This window comes from Acipenser ruthenus, chromosome 36, assembly GCF_902713425.1.
Source record: "Acipenser ruthenus chromosome 36, fAciRut3.2 maternal haplotype, whole genome shotgun sequence".
NCBI classification, from domain to species: Eukaryota; Metazoa; Chordata; class Actinopteri; order Acipenseriformes; family Acipenseridae; genus Acipenser; species Acipenser ruthenus.
This window is the reverse complement of record NC_081224.1, coordinates 300001-306000: the sequence shown is the minus strand read 5'-3', so window position 1 is coordinate 306000 and position 6000 is coordinate 300001. Positions and strand designations below refer to the sequence as shown.

At 45.4% G+C, this 6000-nt stretch overlaps 1 long non-coding RNA gene across 1 annotated transcript in view; it reads right to left on the bottom strand.

The window, feature by feature from the left end:
• Window positions 1–3049: 3049 nt before the first annotated feature.
• LOC117969963 (uncharacterized) overlaps window positions 3050–6000 on the bottom strand; it is a 4669-nt gene continuing 1718 nt past the window's right edge. Inside the window, exon 3 of the long non-coding RNA XR_004662718.2 lies at window positions 3050–3255. This is a non-coding gene — a long non-coding RNA (uncharacterized LOC117969963). The remainder of the gene's footprint in view (window positions 3256–6000) is intronic.

The window sequence follows — 6000 nt, the reverse complement described above, 5'->3', positions numbered from 1 at the left end:
AGGCGCCATTTCTGGAGCCCACTCAGTATTATTATTATTATTATTATTTATTTCTTAGCAGACGCCCTTATCCAGAGCGACTTACAATTGTTACAAGATATCACATTATTTTTACATACAATTCCCCATTTATACAGTTGGGTTTTTACTGGAGCAATCTAGGTAAAGTACCTTGCTCAAGGGTACAGCAGCAGTGTCCCCCACCTGGGATTGAACCCACGACCCTCCGGTCAAGAGTCCAGAGCCCTAACCACTACTCCACACTGCTGCCCTGAATACACTGAATACATTAGATTATAAGAGAACATGAGAAAGTTTACAAACGAGAGGAGGTCCCATTCAGCCCATCTTGCTCGTTTGGTTGTTAGTAGCTTATTGATCCCAGAATCTCATCAAGCAGCTTCTTGAAGGATCCCAGGGTGTCAGCTTCAACAACATTACTGGGGAGTTGGTTCCAGACCCTCACAATTCTCTGTGTAAAAAAGTGCCTCCTATTTTCTGTTCTGAATGCCCCTTTATCTAATCTCCATTTGTGACCCCTGGTCCTTGCTGTGTTGCAGCGCCAGGATATACCAGTGTTTTATTTTTAAATAACAGTACAAAATATCGTTAATATAAAGTGACTGACTGTTATTAATGTGAATTAATGCTTGATTGTGTCTAGAAACATTTCGCCAGGGCGAGAGTGAATACTTTAAAAGCATTGCGAGCGCTCTGCGGGCTCCAGGAATGGCTGCACGGTTTACTAACTCCGCCCGCTTGTGACGTCATTCTCCTACCCTTCTTTATTTAGTCCTAGGTTTCCTTCTAGGAGTATAAGGATTGTCTTACTTTTTCACTTCAATGCGCAAGCGCAGCTGTGAACAGAGGGAGCGACGCTGGGAAACAGTCCAGAGCCCTAACCACTACCCCACACTGCTGCCCTGGAAATAAACATTAGGAAATAAACGCTGATAAAAAATGCAATATAATATTGTCAATAAAATGTTTTTTTTAATGGCTGTTTATACCGAAATGAAACGCATTAGTTAATTATATGATACACAAACCATTGCTGGAAGACATTGACAGCTGTCTTTACAGTGCGAGGCTTTATCTGCGCGATTCAGTGCTTTGGCCGCCCTCTCATTCCTGTTCAGACGAGTTGAAACGTCACGCATCTCCTGTGGGGGTTCAATAATGTGACTAGACCATTCTCCTGACGGGTAGTTCTGTATGGCAGCGTTAATGTCATTACAAAGATGTAAGATTTTGTTGCCGCATGTCAGTCTTGGATCGTGTGATGGATTGTATAGTATAACTGAACAGCGAAACACGTGGCTTCGTTTAGTTTTGTGTTTTTGTAATCGTTCATATATATTTTTGTCATTTTACCTTTTTGATGTTTTGATAATCGTGGGAAAAGGCACTGCAGGAGGAATTGTATTTATCTTGCTCTTAATTGTATTATTACTTGTACTGTGATACTTGAAATGTATTTGCTTTCGATTGTAAGTCGCCCTGGATAAGGGCGGTCTGCTAAGAAATAAATAATAATAATAATAATAATAATAATAATAATAATAATAATAATAATAATTACGTATAATACAGGAAATTCACATGTATTATTATTATTATTATTATTATTATTATTATTATTATACAATGTGTTGCAACTACAAATAAACAATCCTAATATTAATTACAGCACAGTGTTATCATTTTTTAACTTTTAAAAAGAAATGACACTTTTTAAAAACATTGTGAAAGGTATTTACACCCATGCTGTTGGATATCGTTGATGTATTTGAACAGACCCCAGCAGTCGTTGATCGAATTGTTTAATGTATTTATTTTAATGACAGAAGCGTTCTGTCTTGACCAAGCAAATAAAATTAACACCACATCATGCAACACATCATTAAAACACACACATGGAAAATAAAGAAACAGGCAGATTTGTAGATTGCATTATAAGGTAGTGAAGTAGATTTTTTGTTTATTATTTTTTCCCACGTCGTATTTCTCTTTTCTGGACACAATTCCATTCACTGGTCGGCGAGTTTTGTTATTTTGTCATTTTTAAGATTTTCTCAACCCACCGACAGCAATGAATGTGCATCGGGACCGTCTCATACCTGCAGTCCTGCGCGTCGACAGCAGAGGGCGGTGTTCAGCCTGTTAAATTATTTTCATTGACAGTTTTTATTGGCCCCTCCCAATAAGAATGAACAATAACACGGATTCTGAAGAGTTTTGCACATCAGCGGGGTTACAAACAGCACAGCGTACGTTCAGTGTGTATTATATTCATACAGTCTAGCACTGTTTAAATGGAAGTATGGATGCTGTAGGTTTTCAGTGTTAGACAGTGCTGTGTGTCCGCCTGTCTGTGCTGGTGCTGCTGTGGGTGTGTGGGGAGCTCAGGGTACACTCAACGATCGATGGTTTTCACTCTGAACAAAAAAAAACTCACCGACAGCGTTGAATGTTCCCCTGGCAGCCCTGAGCTGCGTTGGGTCCCCGATGTTCACATCTCCTCTCCTGCTGTCCTCTCTCGCACACTCCCCACTCCCCCGATTCTCCCATTCTCTCTTTCCCCCTCTCTCAACTCTCCACCCATTTTCTCTGCTCATCTCTCTATCTCTCTCATTAAACCCCAGCTTTCTCTACCTCCCTCTCCTCCCCTCTTCACTCCTCTCCTTTCTGTCTCCCTGTCCCTCCATCATCTCTCTCACTCCCTTCTGCATCCTATCTCCTCTTATCTCCCTCTCTCCTCTCCTCTCCCCTCTCTCTCATCTCCCTCTATCCTCTCCTCTCATCTCTCTCTCTCCTCTCTCCCCTCTCATCTCCCCTCTCCTCTCTCCCCTCTCATCTCTCCTCTCTCCTCTCTCCTCTCTCCCCTCTCCCCTCTCCCCTCTCCTCTCTCCTCTCTCCTCTCTCCCCTCTCATCTCTCCCCTCTCATCTCTCCTCTCTCCTCTCCTCTCCCCTCTCCCCTCTCCCCTCTCATCTCCTCTCCCCTCTCCCCTCTCCCCTCTCCCCTCTCATCTCCCCTCTCCCCTCTCATCTCCTCTCTCCTCTCTCATCTCTCCTCTCTCTCGGTCTCGTCTCTCACTCAGCTCCCCTGCTTAGTTTCTAATCTCTGCAGTGTAAAAAGCCAAAACCTTGATAAAAAACAAATAAAGAGCGAGCTGGCAGTCTGAACCCTGAACTCCCTGTTGGCTCGTTTGTTTTGCAGTCTGTCTCCGGTCTCCAGCTCAGTGCAGCTTTACCTGTGAAACACGCAAAATTAGAAACGACTCCGATTCTAAAGCAGAGCTCCTCTTCCGTTTCACTCTCTGATTCACCGTTCACCCTCTAGTCACTTTGGATAAATTTGGATAAAAGCATAGGGAAGCATTGTAAAGCACAGAGAGGTCTGGTAAAGCATAGGGAAGCATTGTAAAGCACAGAGAGGTCTGGTAAAGCATAGGGAAGCATTGTAAAGCACAGAGAGGTCTGGTAAAGCATAGGGAAGCATTGTAAAGCACAGAGAGGTCTGGTAAAGCATAGGGAAGCATTGTAAAGCACAGAGAGGTCTGGTAAAGCATAGGGAAGCATTGTAAAGCACAGAGAGGTCTGGTAAAGCAGGTTAGACTATGGTAAACGTACTCTCAGTTACCAAGCAAACTCTTTCAGAGGAGGTTCAGAAAGAAAAGGATTTTCCAAAGACAAATGCAAAAATCCCTTGTCATCTTTTGTAAGAGGAACTCAGCACAGCGTGTTTGCCGACAGACCAGACTGGTGTGAGGCTGGGCAGCATCAGAGCTGCTGTGGGCTTGATGGAGGGCCGGTAGCAACACCCAGACAAGCTCAAGGTCAGGGGTCACCCCCCCCCCTCCTCGCTCTCTGCACAGGAATCCATACCTGCTCATTACTGGGGAGAGGGGTGTAACATTACCAAGCCAGCAAGCAGACATACACCCAGGGGGCCTGTGCTGTGCATCCTCTGTGTGTCTGACAGCATCACTGTCTGCAGGGTTTAGATACTGTGTGTGTGTTCATGTGACATCGTCTGCTCTATAAACAGCCACACCCGAAAAACAGCACTGCAACCATCTGAGAATCTGAGGTGAGTGTGTGTCTGTATGTGTCAGTGTGTGTTGAATCAGTGTGTGTGTGTCTGTGTGTCTGTGTGTGTGTGTGTGTTTTATCCGTGTGTCTCAGTGTGTGTGTATCAGTGTGTTCGTGTCAGTGTGTGTGTGTGTGTGTGTGTGTGTGTTTTATCTGTGTGTCTCAGTGTGTGTGTGTCAGTGTGTGTGTGTGTTTTATCAGTGTGTCTCAGTGTGTGTGTGTCAGTGTGTGTGTGTGCGTATCAGTGTGTTTGCATCAGTGTGTGTTTGTGTGTCAGTGTGTTTGTATCTGTGTGTGTGTGTGTGTTTTATCAGTGTGTCTCAGTGTGTGTGTATCAGTGTGTTTGTGTCAGTGTGTGCGTGTGTGTTTTATCAGTGTGTCTCAGTGTGTGTGTGTAGATTATAACCCTGTTTCCTGCTCTCCCTCACAAAGGGCTCTGTGAGTGTGTGTGGTGGGGGAGGGGGGGGTGGGGGAGGGGGGGGCTGCTCGCTCAGACAGCCTCTCTGACACCTGCCATGGGGCCGGGGTGAAAGGTCGCGGGGGCGCTGCTTAATGGAATGTCTAGACTGGAGCTGCAGAGCCGACTCTGCAAAACACACACACCCACACACACACACACACACACACTCACACACACACACACACACACACACACACTCACACACACACACACACAGACACACACACACACACACACACACACACACACACACACAGACACACACACACACACACACACACACACACACACACACACACAGACACACACAAACACTCACACACACACACAGACACACACACACACACACAAACACACACACTGACTCACACACACACACACACACATTCACACACACACACACATATTCACACACACACACACATCGTGAGACACACACACACACACTGACACACACACACAAACACACACACACACACCCACACACACACACACACACACTCACACACACACACACACAGACACACACACACACACACACACACACACAGACACACACACACACACACAAACACTCACACACACACACAGACACACACACACACACACAAACACACACACTGACTCACACACACACACACACATATTCACACACACACACATCGTGAGACACACACACACACACACACACACACACACTCACACACACACACACACACACTCACACACACACATCGTGAGACACACACACACACTGACACACACACACACACACTGACACACACACACAATGCTTCCCTATGCTTTACCAGACCTCTCTGTGCTTTACAATGCTTCCCTGTGCTTCACCAGACCTCTCTGTGTTTTACAATGCTTCCCTATGCTTTACCAGACCTCTCTGTGCTTTACAATGCTTATCCATACCATACATGCTTTTGACAGACAGTCTGAACCATGCAATACACTTTTAATTTTTTTTTTTGCACGTGCTCAGATGTAATTACAGGTACTTTCCGTGTGATAATAATACTAATAAATAAAAAGTGAAGCTGTTGTTTCCTTTCCAGCAGTAACAGCACCTGGGCTGGTAGCGGTTTGGAGTTTAAACGTTGAAACAGTTGGAATGCTTCTCATTGTTCCTCCACGGTTCCCCGTTGTCGGGGGGGGGGGGGGGGGGTGTGACGTTCGCAGGTGAGATGATGCAGGCAGGGTCTGGAGCCAATCGCTGTTTCATACCGAACCCCCTTCCCTTTTAATCACTCCCAGCGCGCCACTGATCCAAATCACAACCCTGCAGCATACTGGAACAATGAGCTTCTCACAGACAGCGGCCACAGCCAATCAAACGAGTCGCCGCTCGTCATGTCGATTAAAACTGGCTTTCAGACGAAAGCAGTTTGAAGAATCGCAGCGAAGTCTCCGAAATCTCCATTTCAATTCCTCC